General features: G+C 36.0%; 1 protein-coding gene across 3 annotated transcripts in view; it reads right to left on the reverse strand.

The window, feature by feature from the left end:
- Positions 1–18,126, reverse strand: part of POLA1 (DNA polymerase alpha 1, catalytic subunit) — a 280,021-nt gene that overhangs the window by 39,532 nt on the left and 222,363 nt on the right. The gene's annotated exons all lie outside the window — the stretch shown is intronic.

An 18,126-nucleotide genomic window follows, 5' to 3' on the forward strand; every position in this document is an offset into this window, starting at 1 on the left:
CCCGTTCATTTTTCGAGACAAAGATCCAAAGACAATAAACTGTTAAAAAAAAAAAACTACAGGAACTTAATTTACATTTAAAAAGTGGAATAAAGGCAAATATAACAAAAGACACTTATTAGTTAATTTCATTCTCCAGAGATGCTTTAGCCAAATCATGTCATAACAAAGACATCACATAGCATGGCCTCTATCAGTGCTGAACAAAAAAGTAGTTTTTTCTCTTCTGCTTTTTTCATTTGAGAAGGAACTATGGTGGCTTATTTATTGGGCAGTAAATGTATTCAATGACACTACCCTTTTAAGATAATGAAAATTTCAAAACAGGTCAAACACTTGAAGTGGTAAGTACTGATTGCATCATGGAGGTACTATGCAACTAGCCTTCTTTGTGCTAATTCTGCAGCTAATAGATTTGGGGAATTAGTTGACAAGGGAAAGGCACTAGAAAAAATGTTATTAACTGAGAAATACAAAAGGGTGGTAGCAAAGAAAAGGTTGTTGGAGTAAAAGTACTAACTGAGAAAAAATAAGGTAAAATAGCAAAAGTAGAGAAATCAATTTATAAAAGCTAGACTGGTCTGAACCTGTAATATTAGGATAAGCCACATGAAGTTACCACGTTTTGTAGGTCAAAAATGGCCAAATGTCAGCAATTTTATATGGTTCAAACCAAAACATTTACTAAAACACTTAGGACTCCTTGTTACTACATAATAAATGATATTCCCTAACTCATGCATTAGTTTTATATGCAAGTATAAACTCTAAGCGGCTCGTATTTGGAAACTTTACACAGCAGTGTCCGAAATGGTAACCGTTAGGTGCCAGACTCCATTGTGGACAATAAACTCTTCCATTTTTACAGATTCAAATTCCCAAATTTCTTTTGAGGGCCGTTAAGTTTTCAGAAGGCATCCTCAATTTCCAGAGAAAGACTGGTACTAAAATTTTAAGGCAGGAGTTTAGAAGTGCTTAACTATTTCAAAGTCTGAATAACGGCAAGATTCAAGAGGGCATCATGGAAAAGACAAGACACAAATCTACTCCATGATAACTAATATTTTAACATGTTCAAGAAGACCCTTATGGAGACATAGGGATAAATATTTTAAAATGACAGAAAGTCAGGGTATTACGGCACATAAATAAACCTGTCATTGCAGTGACAATGCACCAGTGAAGTGGGGCGGGAAGAAGAAAAGGGGAAAATTTCAGGTAAACACTCCAGTATTTAAAAACAAATGGTGCGTTTGGATAGCTAATGTGATAATTTGAATTACAGCATGTGGTAGTCTAAAAAGGAGTGCTGCAGAGTTGGCTGTGTGCTAGAAGGTGATTGGTTAAGCTTGTTCCGGTACTATTTATGATAACAGAATATCCTGGTCTGCATTTATCAGGGGTAAGGAGGTGTTTAAAGAAAGTGAATACTTGTATAGCGATCAAATTGTTACTGAGCAAGAGCTTCAGCCTGCTCCTAATCATCAGGAATTCTTTCTGTTAATAAAGCATAAGTTATTTCTATGGTTACTAAAATATTGGGGAAAAAAAGAAAAAGAAAGTTATATTATTCTTGCATGATTTTATATCCAAGTTTTACTGTAGTTAAAGAAAATATATTTTTCATTGCTACTCCATTCGAAAATCACTAGAAATCTGGGGGAGAACTATACAGTATTTTATATAAAACCCAAACGTCTCTACTGATGAATGAGTTAAGAAATTAAAAAAAAAAATCCTAATTTGGAAAACTTAATGCCAGAGATCAAAGGAAATCTTTTAATTCTCCCAGTAATTTAAATGCTGTACACTCAAAGCCCATTAAATTTAAAAGGTTTCTGTAATGTATATGCAAGCACACACAATTTTTTATTCCAAGTATACTTAACTGTATTTTATTTTTATCATATGCCCACCCCCAAGGAACCAGTAGTTGCCTTTTATTCAGCTGATAATTCAAATATTATTTCTAATACAAATATATAGTTTATCATGCTTATTTATCACTAACTTGGTACACTTCATAATCGCATTACAACCCCACTGCGTACTGAATACCACTTACAGTTCAAACTACTCAAGACAAGCACTGTTACTTTCAAGAGAAGATTGGCAGTAATTAAAGGTCTTATTTAGTAGTTGTTGGTAACCACTTTCTTAAGGAGAAAAAAAAACAATAGAAAGTAGCATAGATATATTTAATTTGGTAATTGTATTTTGTTAATGAGATCTATTTTGGACATATACTTTAAGGGGGATTAAAACAAAGATGTGCTAAACTGTTATCAATGCTGTGAAACAGAATGAGATGGAAGTGTTTTGTAATTCATCAATGAGAAGAATTGAAACATCTGTGACCTACATGGCATAAAACTAAATCATACTAGAACACTAATAATAATAATAAAAACAACAATAGTACTTTGCACTTATAGACCTCCTTTCAGAGGAATTTCAGAGTGCTTTTTAAAGACATGTTATTTTTCCTTTTTTGAACAAATAAGACAACTAAAGCAAAGAGTAATAATGGTTTGCCCATGCCACAAAGTGAGTCAGCGGCAAACCACGAATAGATTTTCTAAGTCGTTCAGTCTCCTGCAATTATATTGTGCAATGACTACTGTTAGAATATGTCTTGCAGGTTACACCCAAGACAGGTATCTCCAGATTTCTTGTGGGCTATTTTTTCTCCCCCAGCCCCAGCCTATTAATAGTACTGTTTACAAACCTACATTGTCATCAATATGTGTACCTGTATGCTGTTCAACTGAGGGTCACAGAGGGAGATAAAAGAAGACTGGTCTGCAAAGTCTCTCAGCAGCTCCTCACCTTTCCACCTTCAGGAGAGCTATCTGGAGCTGGCCTCCAGACATTTCAAGATATAATAAAGGCTAGCCAACCAACTAACAAATTTGGAGTATGGGGAGAAATTCAAAGATAGCAAGGTCATAAAAGAGCTAGAACTGAATCACTAGAAAAATCTGCAGGCAAAATGGCCAGCTGCTATCATATGTATATAGGTTCCGGAGGGCAAGGAGTGGGCCTGGGCAGAAACAGTCCTCATTTGATATAAAGGTTTAGACTTTTTAAATTGATTCCACTAATATGGCAGAGCATCAAGCTTGATATATATAACCTAAAGGTTTGAACAAAGAAATTTCTAGGCTGGAATTTATGCAATCTCCTGGAGATGCATATCACAGCCTAACTCTATTAGGAATTGTCAGAAAGTAAGGAAATTAAGTCTGTGTGGAGTGAGGAGATGGCATGGACTAAATGATGAATGTATGGATACACAGATGGAAAAGTTTTTATGATACAGTTGGAGGGTACAATGGGAAATTAAATAGCAGTGAAAAAGAGACAGAGTTAGAAAGTGCTCTATTCTAGAAAACATTAATTCACATACCATTTATTAGGCTCCTATCATGAGCAAGTTGCTGTCACACATACAATAATGTATCAAGCATGGTTCCTGTCCTCAAAGAGTTATAATGCAAAAGGGATAGTGCTTAAGAGCTGAAGGAGTTCAGAGGACAGAGATCACTTCTGGCTGGGAGGCCTTAAAGTATGACTAGAATACCAACAGGTAGAGACTGGGATGAGGTTGGTTAATCAAGGCAGAGGAAACCACAAACCTCCAAAGGATGTGTCTACAGCGGTGTCAAGGCCTGCTCAGGGATTGGTGAGGGGGTCTAATCTACAGGTACCAGGGAGGTGAAGTCCAAATCCTTCTAGGCAAAAGGGGCAATCTGAGACTGTTTTCTAGCTCTAGGATTGTAAAACTAGTAAATGAGGCCAGCCAAGCAATTTCTGCCGGACAGCCCCGCTAAAGCCCAAGAGGTGATCACAGCTTTCAGGGATATCCTTCTCAAGCCTCTACTACTACCATCCTGTCCCAGACCAGTTGGGGGACAAGGCAACATTAGAAACCGGCAGAAGGGCTGCTCTACCCAGGATCCAATCAGCTGGGACTCAAGGTAAGTAGAAGAGGACAGGAGGTGGGAAAGGTCCTAGAAATCCAAACCATGGAGGCCCATAAATGCCACATTAGGGTCAGTCTCCACCTTAATATCATCCCAGTTACCCATCCGATCTCCTCAAGGATTCTCCCATGTTCCCCAACAGCCTTTTCCTATTTTTATAATGAAAGTTAATGGAGAAAAGAATGTGCTTTTTAGCCAATTTTGTTGAAATGCATTTATTTCATCTTCAGTATGCTCATTACCAGAAAACACTTCCTTCTTGCTTACTTTTCCCTAGCCTATTTTTTTCTTCTCTTTATTTCTAATGCTATATTAGCTCATACAATACCATAAATGCTTCTTCCTTTATCTAGGAAATAATTCTTGTGTTTGATTTCATTTTCCTTTCTACTGTCTATTTAAGTTATATAGATGCCACTCAGTCTCCCTTTCTGTATCAAAGTCAAACAATGCATATTTGACAAAAAGCAATATTAAAGTTTGAAGAGTTTCGCTTACTGTGGATGTGCATTGGAATCACCTGTGGAGCTTTTTAAATACACAGCTGCCTGGACCCTCACCCCAGATTTACTGACTCAAGATATCTGGCTTATGGATTATTGATGTTTCATTTTCTTCCATTAAGTACAGAGACCCGAGAATTAAATTTATCTTTTTAAATATACTTCTGACATAAATGCTATTTCAATAAATAAGAAATCTAAAAACAATTGTCAAGATATATTTAAGCTCCTTGAGAGTAGGGACCATGCCTTTTTTATACTGTAAGCATTCAGTAACTATGAATCAAGCACTTACTACATGTCTGGTGGTGTGCTAGATGCTAGGGATAGAAATCTGAACAAAACATGGTCAGTAACAGGCTATAGAACCAATTCAAATACAGTAACTCTAAGTACTACTGATAGTGGTTTGGACAAAGTGTTGTTCTCAGAAGTAATAAAACCAACTGACATTTACTGCATGCTTACTGTCCTAGGCATGTTGATACTGCCCCCGGTTAATGTCCTAGGCGTTTTACATATTACCCTGTTTCCATATTTTCCTGTTGAATTCAGAACCCTCTGAAGTAGGTGCTATTCTCATTCTTGTTTTATAGACAAGGCAGTACAGACACCCCAAGGTTATTTATCTAGTAAGGCATAGAAAGCCCAAACTTGCACTGGGCATTCTGGCTCCAGAGCTTGAACTTTTAATCACTACCCTACATTGCCTTTGAGAAGCCCAGGTCAGTGCCCCTTGTGTTCAACAAATGCTAGCAGAAGGAAGTAACAAAACAACAAATATTTACAAAGCACTCACATAGTATGCCTGAAGCTCCTCCTTCCTAAAACTCCTGAACACTACAGGCTAGAACCTTTGAATGTTTGCATGATTTCTTAAAGCCTGGGCAAAAGACAAACATTATCTTTCCCTCCACTTTTCAGTAATGGAATCAGAAGTTAGGTTTTCATAGCTAAACCTTAAATCCATCCCTTCGTTTCTCTGTTCCTCTAGTTTCTATGAGCTAACGTCATTTTGGAGCCAAACTAAAAAATGACATTTTGAGGACATTGCTTCCAAGAATTTCCCACATGCCCTAGCATGTTACAGTGACACTCTGCTGCAATGAAAAAGATATTTCCTTAGAATTAGGTGAGAAAGAAATGCAAATCTAAAGAGATGATATTTCAGGTTGAAAGAAGGAAAAAAGTTTCTGGATTCAGAGCTAAAGCCTGCTGCCAACAGCTTGTTTTGTTCCCAAAGATCAGCACACAAAAGTTTCACAGAGCTGGAGGGAAAAGATTTGGATGCTAAGTTAGATGGGGGGCGGGGGGCATGATTCCCATCATTCCTTTGGGAGCAGTACAAAAATAACAAAACCTCTATAAAAGAGATGAGCAAGTCGGCTGTGAAAGGAATGACCCCTTACATATAGGGAAAGCAATTTGCATGTACAGATCTCATTGGTATAAATGACCTCCTTCAAAGAGTGAAAACCTCAATGGAAAGCCACTATATACCCATGAAAAGCTTTGCCGGCTATTTGTTGAGCTGTATACAGACTAACAAACATGAGTGGTTAACCTGGCACACCATGCACTATAGAGATATATTTTTTAAGTAGGCTTAGTCAGCTAATCTTGTTGAGATTTCTCTCATACTACTGATTTCTTATTCTCAAAATAAATTAAGAGGCTTCATTCAAAATTCCCTGTGGTCTACCAGCTTGAGTTTGTTGGGTGTCTTTGATTGTCTCTTGTCTTTAGATTCCCTGCCTTGTCTCTTTAGATTTTGCTGTGCCCTTTGGTATTTCCCGTTAGTCCATGTCTGGAATAGCTAATTACATGGTAGCGTAATTCCTGCCGTACAACAAGGAATAGCAGAACCTTGCTAATTCACACCAATGACTAAAAGATTCTCGTGTAAGTTACTGAATTATGCAAATGAGCAATAAGTGAAGAAAGATGATTCAAAATTGTATTTCATTCATTTATTTTGACAAGTGTAGTTTAGTCTTAATTATTTTGAAAATTTCTTTGTAGCATACTAATAAATTTACTGTGGCATATTTGTTAAAAGTGATAAAGCCTTTACTAACAGAGACCAGAGTGAGCTCTGTTGAATAATTTCCTAAAGACAGACTAAGGTTCAAACTCTCTTTCATCTTGGATTTACTGACTTTTCCACAGTGACTTTTTTTTGCTAAGACAATATATATTATACCAATACAACACTGAAATTAGTTCAGCAGTAAACATTTACTTCATAAGTCCTACATATGTTCAAACTTTCACCATGATGATAGTGAAAGTTTTTAAAAAAAGAAAAGAAAAAAAATTAGTCATCCTTTCAGTAAAACATTTTTACATCCTATGGTCATAATGCTAACAGAACTTTATTTTTATCTTCTATATATAACTCGTTTGGTCTGTCATTCATCTCTTTTAATTCCTATTTGTTTTGTCTTACCATACTTTCCTTTAAAGTTAAAGACGTCTGTTTTAAGATAAGTGAATATATCACAGTATGTAACATTTTCATGTCAAAATACTTACATTATTATATTCTGAGTAAATTATTTAAGATAGAAAAACATTTTGAGACACTTTTGACAGATGTATCCTGTAGGATGGAGCAATTTCTTTCAAAGTACCACTGCTGGTTATAGAGGGGAGTGAAGAGAGAATGCCCTTCCAGCTTACAGTCCTGGGTTTAAAGCTTCACATAGATCAGCCTCTTTATAAGCACTCTGAGCTAAACTTTGAATGTAGATATGCTTTAAAATCATGATGCATTTGTCAAACGAGGTTCTTTGACTTATAAGAGCTAGATAAGCAATAGAGCACTTAAAGAAAAGTGAGAAAGAAAATTTAGTCTCAAACTACAAGACTGCATCTGTGTCTATTAAAATCTCACCCACTCTTTAGGGCCGAACTCAGATTCCATCTCCACCAAGAAACCTTTCCTGAGGTATATATATGCTGAGATCCCTCAGCACTTCATACCATTCCCTTGTATTTGAGTTATCTGCCTTCAGGCTGAAGTTTCTCTACTAGATTAAGAAAGAACAGGGTAGCTGTGACATAGCAGAAAGAACACTGGGCTCTTATACTTCCCAAACTCTGCTGCTGTGGAAGGGTCATTTCATCTTTTTGAGACTGTTTTCTCATCTGAAAATGTCAACTACGTATCCCTATCCAATGGGACTGTTTATGAAAAGTAAAAAATGGATGTGAATGTTTTCCGTAAAAAGTAGGTGTTTAGAGGGTGACTGCATGAATAAGCGAACGGTCAGAAGTGTTATTACCTCTAGCAGCAATATCATACAGGGTGGAGACTCAACAAATCCCCACTGAATGAAATGGGTGGGGGTGCAGGGCATGAAGAGGGAACAAATAGAGAATAACAAACTAACACACAGAACTGGTTTTGTGACCTTTTTTCTGAGTTTGGTTTTACAATAATTTTTTTAAAACAAGAAAAGTACATCAGTGTCTAAAATTGTCTTTTTGTGAGCTGGTTTAAGCCTTAAGTTCTAAGGGATGGTGCTAAGGTTCACAGGGCTCACAGATCAAGGAATGAAGGGTTTCCTAGGGCCTTTACACAGGAAGAATGCAATCAATGTTAATTCAATTTAACTCAATGACAGGCTACTAATTCTGTCTAGTTATTGTCCTGTTGGCCACAAGGTAAGAGAATGCAGATGGAGCTGAATAAATTCATGACAACTACACGAAAAACTACTTTAAGAATGAGTCAAATTGATGGATTTTCTTTGCATATGAGGGGTAGCATAATATGGGCACAACAGTATGGCATAAAATAATAAATGGGGATTGACAAAAAATCAACATCAGATCTTAGCCTAGAGCTACAGGGTAACTAACTGGAGACATCACAAGGACACTATTAGATTTCAAAAGTTATGGTTAATTCCCTTAATTATGAAAAATTTAAAGAATTATAGAAGATAATGAAGACATGCCGATTTATATGAAAAGCAAAAAAGCAAAGCAAAACAACAAAAAAAAGTTTAAACACTGTCAGTTACAAAATTAAATCTCGTCTGTAATTGTAAGGATGAGGATTAAGAAAATACCTACCTTTTAACCATTAAAGGCTATTCTGGTATCGCTCAAGCAACTGGTGAAAAATAAAATACCAACCACCGAAACAAAAACAAAAGATTAAGAGGATATATGCAAGGCAGTGCTGTCTCACAGAGGGAGAATAAACACTTCTGAAACCATGACAAGAAATGTTATCACAATAGAGTTAAGGCAAATAAGAAATGATTAAGAAATTAAATGTAACCTGAACTTTTGTACTCCCCACAATAAGCTGAAATAAAAAAAAATTAAATTTTGGGCTAAGTAAATGGGACAAGAGTCCCAAGAGGAAAAGAATATGCATTTAAAGATAGCTCCTAACTACTAGAGAAAAATAACAGAGTGAGACTAAATCTGTTTAAATCCTAAACATCTCTGAGAATACAAAACAATTCTGGATGACTACAAATCCTCTGATTTGCTTGAAGCAAATGAGATTGGCATTTTCATACTATTCATTGACTTTGTTTTAAATTCACGTGTTCGAAATTTCAGTTAGTTTAAAAAAGTCACAAACTCAGTAACTGATAAAAACCACAAAGAGTGCTTCTTTAGAAAGTTTAAAAAAATGGAATGTCATCTATTTCTAAGACTACAGAGCTGAATCTTTTAATGTTTATGGCTGCATTTTATAAAGAGGTAATTGTTATACACTTTAAGTGGCTGTTTCAATACATTTCTAGTGAGAAACACTACTTTGGGGTAAATAAAATTTAGTATAACTATATCTAACCCCAAATGCTTTATTTAGGTTACGTGGCAACAGATTATATACAGGTATTATACAAATATTGATAATTTGATATTCATTCCTGAAACTTGTAATACATTCTATCATGATACTTACTCTTTTCTCTGCCATGAGTATTATAAGCCCTTTCCTCCTAATTAATGTGCAATTAATTCAACCAACCTCCAATTAGTCTTCTACAACATTACCCCACTTAGACAATAAAACAGAGTCTCTAGACTGGGTTTTAAACCTGGGCTAAAATAGACTCCTACAGACCAAAAATGGTTCTGGGATTTCTCTTTGTAGTGTAATTTAGATGTCATATCTAATTTGCTGTCATGACTATTGTTTCACTGTGCAATTTGTATGTCGTTTTGAATGGTAAAGGCATCATAGCTTTATTGAATTAAACCTTCTGTCTTTATTTAGGGTCTGATGTTACATGTTTGTGCGTTTATGTTTATGTCTCAAAAGCTGCTTTTGACATCAAGTAATAGAAAAAGAATATGCTCTTTTGATGTGTTTGCTCATATCTTAGCAAATATAAACACAAACTGGAAGAAAAGCTTCTCTAAACTAAAGAAACAGAATATCGAATATTATTATTATTATTGGTTTTAAAGGAAGAGATAGCTAAATAAGCCATTCACATTACAGAATTATAGAAGGCCTGGCTGTTTTGCAACCTAAGGGCCTTGATTGTCAATTCTATTAATCAATTATGTCCTAAGAAAGAACTGCCCTGTCCATTGACAGTTTTTGTGATACCTAGTCAAACATTTAGATATTATTATTCTTACAACTCCATAATCACAAAGAAATTAAAATACTTTCCAACTTTAATTTGCAAGAGACAAAGTCCATCTTACCACAATACTCAGTTTAGTGTTGGTCTGTTGGCAGTTGTCCTTCTTGTCCTGGCCTATGTTCTAAACTAAAGTCATGACTAAGAAGACTAACCGTGGAAAGCCTTCCACTAGACCATTGGAATAGCCTTTTAAATAATTTTTAGTGCATGAAATTTCATAAAGTTTTTACTAGATAATTACACTTCCTGATTTTGTAATTAGTGGAAGTACATGCAATTACATAATAATTATGATAGTAATTACGTAATTAAGATGTATAATTATGTAGTAAAAAACATCATGGAAATAAAACCATCTACTGTGTAAGCACAATACATTTTAAAAGTAAATTCACTAGCTTAACTGTTTAAAAATACTTTTCTTCAAAATAAAGTGATTAGCTCACATTATGGTCTAACTGCTTGAGAACTATTTAATTCTTTTTCTCATTGATGATAGGATATTTTTTAAAAGTACACGAAGAAAGTCTTATCAGGCTTTTTCCATTCAAAAAATGACAATATGTTTTGGAAATGAAGACCATCAATCACCACATTATCACCTAGATACTGCAACATCGATGCACTTGTTTATGTTGCTGTACTTGTCACTACAAAAGGGAAAAGGAACCTTCTCACTGAAAAGGTATAACAGGAAATGATTTTATAAAACAAGTAACACTCTGTTACCAGAGCAAGCCTCTAAGTCCCTTTGTATATAAAAGTGCAAAAGCTGAGTGCATATTTGCAGGAATGGGCTTACAGAAAAGATACATAGTTAGAATCTGAAAGTGTGCTGCCCAAATATATGGCAACTTTCACAAACTACTTTAGCTACCTTAAAAAGGATGGCAGAAAATGTACAAAGACAAGACACCTCAACTTATGGGCAAAGCAACTAAGGTGATGATACCCTGGAAAATGTAGTTTCTCTTCTGTCACACTGTAAAGTCATCTTTAAAAACTAAACAAAAACAAAACTGGCAGTATTCAGAGAGAAAAAGCAGTGTTAAGGGGCTCCAGGCTGCCATTGAAAAATATCAACTTTGTCATTCTTGTAGTGAGCATAAAAACAGCAGAGAAAAGTCAGTGATGGTAGAAAAAAGTAAATTTCAAAGTAAACTTTTTAGTAGCAAAATATAAGAAATAATCTTTTTCCATTAAAAAAAATCTAGTTGAATGCCTGGAAATCTTCATAAACATCTAAAGCAATGTTGTAACGCAGCCCAGAATGTAGTGACTGGGTGAAACTTCACTCTGGGCACATAGAGAGTGGCCCTTATATGAAGTGGGTGTAGAACTACATTCCAGTTCTCCCTTTTATAAGCCACTCATCTCGAGAAGCTGAAAGCTATTTTGAAAATCCTAATTTACTTCTCCCTTGTTCCTTCTAGTTAAGAAGAAACAAAGTGGAAGAACTCATGCTTTCCTGCTTCTCCCCACCCCCACTAGCCCTTGTCAAGCTACCACATTTTTAGCTTAATTACAGAATATATTTCAAAAGACCAGGTTGTGATACGAATTCTGTATCTAAATACGAATTCTACCCTAAACTTGAGCAGGACTTCTGTGGCCTGCTCATTTGTCATTCTAAAGTTTTACCAAAAGGATGACCCTAATTAATGAATGAATAAAATGGAAGTAGGCTTTAGTTATTAAGAGGGGAGAATGTCTTAGGATCAGTGCTTCTCAAACTTTAATATGCCAAGAAATCACCTGGGGATCTTGTTAAACTGCAGATGCTGATGCAGTAGTGGGTCTGGGGAGGGCCTGATATTTTGCATTTCTAACAAGCTCCCAGGTGATGCCTATGCCACTGATATACGGATCACACTGGGAGTAACAAGGCCTTAGGTTTGACTTGGAAAAAAAAAGTGCATGCAGAAAAAAGCTAGTTCCGGTTCATTTGTGTTCTTTTCTCCCTCAATTGTTAAATTAATGAATAATTATTTCAAGTTGAGTAAAATTCTTTATAAAATTTTAGTGCTTATAATTTTTTCTTGTTATAAAAGCAGTACATGCTCAGAGTATATAACAACTCAGAAAGTACATATAAAAATTTGTAGTGTTCCTTACTAATTTTTCTACCTTGCATATACATCACAAATTAGAATCATAATGGTTAGCTAGTTTGGGTACCTTATTATATTGTATTTCCTTATGTCATTAAAAATTAAAACTACGTAGTATTTAACAATGACAACCCTCCCAAGAAGCTCAAGATTATATGAGCCACTTTATTAACAAAATTCTTTATGTATCTCTACAATCACTTCCTAATCATAAACAGAGAGCTAACTATGTCCTCAACTGTTAAGTTAGGGCCCCCCACCATGAAAATTCCCTTAAGCTAATCAAAGAAACAGTTAAAAAAAAACCTCAGATCATTTATTTGTAAGAAAATGAAACAAAAGATTAAGTTTAAAGTTATCCATCTCAAAATCTATTTTTCTAATTATTTTTCACAATTATAAAAAATATGATTTTAAGAAGAGCAAACATATTCTTATGAGTTTCTATTTACTTTTATGTGTATTTAGTAGGTACAAATTGTTTTCTGTGTGCTTTACCTGTTATTAGTTATTAAAAACAGAAAAAGCTTGTCTCCAAAATTCAGCAACAGTTTTTCAGCAGAATAACTCAACCAATGAGCTTGAAAAAGTGGCATAAGAAGAAATGGACCAGATAGGCACTCCCTGACACAGCCTTCTTTTTAATATCTTGTAAGGATTTAACAAAGTAAATTTCAAGGATGTCAACTGGCTTAGTGAGGACTCAGGGGCTCCTTACTACTTTTATTTCAGTATTTCTAGCAATGATAAAACTTTTCTGCTTTTACTTTAACAGTTCAGGAAACATAGTGGAAATCCTTAACATTGAAAAGTGACCTGTGTATGGTCAGGTGTTGTGGCTCATACTTATAATCCTAGCACTTTGGAGGCTGAGGTGGGAGGATTGCTTGAGGCCAGGGGTTCCATACCAGCCTGTGCCACATAGCAAGACTCGGTCTCTACAAAAAAATAGAAAAATTAGCTGGGCGTGGTAGCACGCAGCTATGGCTATAGTCCCAGCTACTCGGGAGGCTTAGGCAGGAGGATTGCTTGAGTCCAGAAGTCTGAGGTTGCAGTGAGCTATGATGATGCCACTGCACTCTACTCTGGGCAAGAAAGCAACACCCTGTCTCAAGGTGGAAAAAAAAAAAAAAAAAAAAAGACCTGTCATGAGACTCTCAGAAATCTCCAAATTCCCATATATACCAAAGCATATAATTTCTTACTTTCTGGTTTAAAAAAATATACCACTTTTAAAGATTCTTTTCAGTACTAGCTATTGTCTTTCTTTTGGAGACCATTTTCTACAAAGTAATACAATTATTACTAGTTCATGAGTGTAACTATTTAGCTGATGTGGAACACAGAACAGGGCCCTGTGGCAGTGTAGGTGAGAAGTAGTCAGCTTGGCTCACTCACTAGTTAAGTGACCTGACATTCTTTCAGTTCAATTCAAAATTGGTATCAGCAAAATGACAGATGCAACATGCCACTTGCCTTCAGTATCAATTGCAAAGAGTTAAAGTGACAGACATTAAATCTGCAAATGTCAAGGAACCTTAGTAACTTTAACTTATGGCACACCTGAGTCAGGACAAGCAATACAGGGGTTCTAGAACTTTACTTAACATTCCTTTCCACTCATGGACAGAACTGTTTCCTAGGACTAATTTCTCCAAAATCCTTGAAATTGCTTGTGTAGCCTTATTTTCCACTAAGAATTCATTCACCAAATATTAAGTGAGTTAGCTACAATGGGCAAAGCACAAATAACCAAGCTACAACCCTTTCCCCCTCAATAAACTTAGTGGAAGAGAAAGTGAAATAAAATAATTCAGGATAAGAACTAAGAGAAGGGCACTCACAGGGTGCAATGGGAATGCAAAGGAAGGAAATTTTTTCTTACATAACTAAATTTCTTCATCAATATAATGGTCACAATCCACTGCTGTCTCACAGGGCTATTGCGAAGACCTGTGTTACACGTGTGAAAGGATAGTAGGAAAGCATAAAGTACCTTACAAAGGGACAGGCTAGTTCTGGGTGGCACTAATGAAAACAAGAAATGCCTACAGATGTTAGTTACTGTCAGGCCTAAAGACAAGACACAACATGAAACCGAAAAGTTTAAAGAAAAAAAAAAAGAAAGCAGGTAAACTTAAGAGGGGAAGTGAATGTGAGATTTCAACCTGGTTGAGAGGAGGGTGCAAGGAGCACTGCAATCTTTATAGGAGCAGCTCAGGGGGCTAAGCACTCTGGCCTGCCCATAGCCCTTTTCGAGAAACAGGGTGACCTGAAGAATAGTCTGTTTAGGCCTAAAGAGACTCCTGTTGAGAAGTCAGGCTTCCTAACAGATAGATGCTTCTCATCAGGTTAAATCATCATCTTTTATCTAGCCTCTATGCTGCAACTCCATTTCTTGTCTTCAGTAGAGTCCTAAATCCTAGTGTTGCAATTCTGGCAGAAACAAATGTAACATGTTCAAAAGGGGTTTATAGAAAAATCCACCAAGTAGGCCATCAGTTATGGGCTGAATTGCATCCCCCTAAAATTCACACTGAAGGGGAGTTGAAGTTCTAACCCTTTGCGCCTTAGAATTTTACTGTATTTGGAGATAGGGCCTTTAAAGAATTAAGTTTAAATGAGGTCATTAGGGTGGGACCTAGTCCAATATGACTGATGTCCTCATAAGAAGAGATTAGGTACAGAGGGAAGACCATGTGAAGACACCAGGAGAAAATGGCCATCTGCCAGCCAAGAAGAGAGGCCTCAGAAGAAACAAACCCTGCCAACTCCTTGATCGTGGACTTCTAGCCTCCAGAACTGTGAGTAAATACTTTTCTGTTGTTTAGGCCACCCATCTATGGCACATTGTTATGGCAGTCCTAGCAAACCAATGAACCATCCTACTAACAAATAGCTGACGCAGAATAAGAGGAGAGAAGCATCTGGTAAGAGAGAACAGGAACAGAAAACAAGTTTCTTTCTAGAAATAAAGAAAGATAATACACTTAAGCGAAAAGGCAGTTAGTGGCACGCTGTTTCCAAAATAATATTTGACCAGATTGGTGATGGCACTCAGGCCATACCATACTTCACTGCTGCTGAATCCGTCTTTCCCCAATAGACTCTAAGCTCCCTCCAGGGCAAGAAGTGTTTACTGTCCACCTTTGTTCCTGACATGAGGGATGGCACTCAACACATAATAGAAACTATATATATATATATATATATATATATATATATATGGTCTTTACTGTTGCTGAACAAACAAAAAAAGGTTCAGTTGAGAAAAGCAAGAGACATTTTTTCCTCCTGTGTTTTTAAGCAGACTTAATTTAGACAACTGGGCAAAGATTTGAACTGACTCCGGTTTCCCCTAAACTGTTCACTTATCCATCTCAGGCCAACACACCATGGGATGAGGCGGTCAAATGGGACCATTTCATGCTGCCATCTTAGAAATGGATTTTTATTTCATATATTGCCACTATGTTCCTCTAAAACCTCCTTTGGATCCATTATGCCATCTGTGTACATTCTGGAGCAGTTACGATAATAATGCTCAAGTCCCACAGAAATAAGATTTTAAAAAATGTTATGTAGTTACAGTGAATATGCAGTAAACACTTCACCGAAGTGAATAACAGTTCTTTACCGTTTTAAAGGAAAGGGAAAAATACCAAACGGGGTTAATTCACATTATGGACTAATGGTCTGTAAACTTTCATTTGAAAGCAAAGCACAGAAAAGGCTTTGACAAAAGCTACTTTTCCCCGTAAAAATAAACCTCTTTCAAATAATTTGTACGTGTTTTTCCAAGTCAAATTGCCAAGTTTCAAACAAAAATTAAAACCACCACCCAGTTACAACCCTTAAAATGTGGGCTTTATAGTGGAAATGGTAAAACAATCTTAGTGAAGGAAATGTTGCTAGGTACTGACAGTAAAGGAGAGTCTACAGTAAATACTTCATACACCAGTTACGGTGCACTTGTTGACAGACGATACATAGACTCCATTCTCAATAATATAACTGTGTGTAATAACTGTCATTTTTCACAGGACTTCTGATGTTAACATCCACTGGTGTTCTGGCCTTGGTCCAAATTGAATAAATATATTTGCCCTCTGGTTCCCATAGATTTTAAATTCATTTTTATAACAGGTCTTCTTTGAATAGCAAATCAGAAGAGATAATTTCACTCCAATTTATAAAGTGAGAAGAATTTTAGATATGTCACATTATTTTAAATTTATGGAACTCCCCCCTATAATTGTTCTCCTCTGGACTATGAGAATGTTCTTGTTCCCCACTTGTTCCTTATGGACTACAACTGTATTCAATTCTCTTTTATTCAGAAATCATCCTACCGATCTGTTTAGAGTACCCAGGACACAGGGTTCTCAAACTTGGCTGCATGTCAGAATTATCTGGGGGATTTTCTAAAAGTATAGCTTCCTAAGTCTATCCTACACCTTCTGAATTACAATCTCTGGGCATAGGGTCCAGGGATTTGGATTTTTAATATGCCCTGGGTGATTCTTATCTGAGAGATATTATCAGACATGTGTTAGGAAACCTCTGCTCTTGGACTATTGGTAAGCAAGACCTAGAGTTTCAGTTTAAATCCCACTACTAACAAATACCCTAAAATATCATTTAGCATTACTACATGATCTGAAAATGTCCTGAGCATGTAAATTTCAGCTAATTTACTTATTTCTAAACTGTAATTTAGGAACAATAAATAAGCAGAAAGAAGCTCAAAGAAAAAGAGTCTAAACAGGTAAAATTCAATAAATAAAAGGGCTCTTGGAACATTTCGTGAAGTTCCTTCTGTCAGACACGTACAATTTGTATTCTTGTTGTTTATTTTCTTTAGCCCTCTGACATGTAAAAGAACCTGTCAATAATTCACTTAGTGCTGTTTTTGCCCTGAACTACTGGGTAGTGTATTTATTAGAAGCTAACAGCAAAAAAGTGTGTGATTCTTAAACTTGTGAAATAAGACTATAGTAAACCTAGAAGTATACAGATCCTGCCAATACTTCTCCTCTTTGGCCAAGCAAGAGGCTTCCAAGCAGTTGCTTACTCCCTCTTATTTTCCGGGGAGCAATGTGTACTCCTCAATGTTCTCTAAGAAGCTGGGCTAAGTCTCCAGTGACTTTCCGGATCACTCCTCTACAAGTTTCCAAGAGTCACCAGACTTTTGGAAAACTGCTGATCATGGCAGACTTATTCAGCCTCTTAGATAAGGATTTTAGACCTGTATGGAAGAGGATTCTAACTCCTCAGAATCTAAGTACATATAGGAAACAATCTAGGATGGCTAGATACAGAAAGAAGTAATGGGGGTGCAGGTTCTAATATACTGATAACCAAAAGAGGTAACAGACCTGACAGAAATAGACATTGTATTCATTCATCATAGAATCACAGTATTTAATTTCCTCAATTTATAATCTCCTTTAAGGAAAGGTCCTTATGGTTAAGAAAAACATCTATAAATGATATCACAAGTAAATATGGGCTGGATGTTGGCCAGGAATAGAAGTTCTAAAATCTAGTTATTAATGGACAGAAGAAATTTCTTCTCTATATAAATTTGACTAATTCATGGAATATATGCTGTGGAGATAGCCTAAGTCCTTGTTGAACATCTAAAGATAAGATACTAACATCTGAACCAGCCCCTCCATCAGTTGAAAAATGTTTTATATCCAAGGACGGTAAAACCACATAAGTCAAGGCATTTTAAAAAATAATTTCTAGCCTATCTTGTGGACGGAAAAACAGAAGTCAATTACAACTGGAACTGAAAACAGTGAGATCAAATCAAGGGCAGCATGGAGATTATTACGTGAGGAAATCTAGCAATATTTGTAGGTTTTTATATGCCTCCAGCCCTAAAACC

The sequence above is a fragment of the Eulemur rufifrons genome, chromosome 30 (assembly GCF_041146395.1).
Source record: "Eulemur rufifrons isolate Redbay chromosome 30, OSU_ERuf_1, whole genome shotgun sequence".
Lineage (NCBI taxonomy): Eukaryota > Metazoa > Chordata > Mammalia > Primates > Lemuridae > Eulemur > Eulemur rufifrons.